Source organism: Oncorhynchus masou, unplaced genomic scaffold, assembly GCF_036934945.1.
Source record: "Oncorhynchus masou masou isolate Uvic2021 unplaced genomic scaffold, UVic_Omas_1.1 unplaced_scaffold_30___fragment_2___debris, whole genome shotgun sequence".
In the NCBI taxonomy this organism is placed as follows: domain Eukaryota; kingdom Metazoa; phylum Chordata; class Actinopteri; order Salmoniformes; family Salmonidae; genus Oncorhynchus; species Oncorhynchus masou.
Window position 1 is genome coordinate 37,132 of NW_027016594.1, and position 1,090 is coordinate 38,221.

The window sequence follows — 1,090 nt, forward strand, 5'->3', positions numbered from 1 at the left end:
ATGGAAAAGATTGATAGAACAAGGGGAGACTACAGGAAGAGGAAAGCATCGGTGGAGGTGAAAAAGGACGGAAAAGGAAGAAACAGGTCGAGGATAATGAGAAAATATTTATTTTTATTATTTATTGGAATGGTTCAATTTATGTCAGTCAATGCGAATGGTTTAAGAACAATGGAAAAATTCTGATATTGGTTTAAGAACAATGAAGAATTCTGATATTTTATGCCTTCAAGAAACACATTGGGACAATATATGTATTTTAGAATTTAAAAAAATATGGAGAGATATTATTTTTGTTAACCAATGGTCTAGAAATCCCCGGAGGGGTCAAGAAAATGCATTTTCGTTGTCGGCAGGATTCGAACCTGCGCAGGAAGATCCTAATGGATTTCTAGTCCATCGCCTTAACCACTCGGCCACAACAACAGGCTTGTTAGGAGTGAAAGGGCCACCAGGCATAGCCTACAGAAAGTGATAATTTTACAACTGAAAGAAAATGCAGTAACTCATTATAATGCAATAACATGAAATGTTCCCCTCATTCATTTGTTATTAAGTACAGCTGTTTTCTTATTTTCCTTGATCTTTGCTCAGCTCCAGAAGGTTTGCATTTGAGAGTGTTTATTATAAATTATTATTTCACTGTGTGAAGTTGTTATTTCATCATCTTATTATTACTGCTAAGCAGCATGACTCCTGAGATGCATTAAATAAGTGTCAGAAGTGGGATTTGAACCCACGCCTCCATGGGAGACTGCGACCTGAACGCAGCGCCTTAGACCGCTCGGCCATCCTGACTACAGCACAGTACCTGGGTATCGGGTTAAAGAGTATGGGGTAAAAGTAGAAATAGGCACAGCCTTCTAAAATCACCACAGAGACCAGTAAATTTATGCACGATACCGACTTGCACTTTCAATAGTCATTTGTTTTTATCAATGAAAAACTCCAGTCATTGATTTAACCTCAATATGGCCTTCAATGGAAAAGAGTAGTAAATCGTCATTGAATGAACGCTAAACTGGCCTCAGAATATGGCCATTCTGATATAAATGATAAAATTCCTCAGATAAGACCGAAAAAGTGTCTG

The 1,090-nt window shown here is 37.7% G+C and overlaps 2 non-coding genes across 2 annotated transcripts; both read right to left on the reverse strand.

The window, feature by feature from the left end:
- Positions 1-344: 344 nt before the first annotated feature.
- On the reverse strand, positions 345-426 carry trnas-aga (transfer RNA serine (anticodon AGA)). Its single transcript has one exon. It is a non-coding gene; the product is annotated as a tRNA-Ser (tRNA).
- A 289-nt stretch (positions 427-715) lies between these two features.
- On the reverse strand, positions 716-798 carry trnal-cag (transfer RNA leucine (anticodon CAG)). The gene has a single exon. It is a non-coding gene; the product is annotated as a tRNA-Leu (tRNA).
- Positions 799-1,090: the final 292 nt, after the last annotated feature.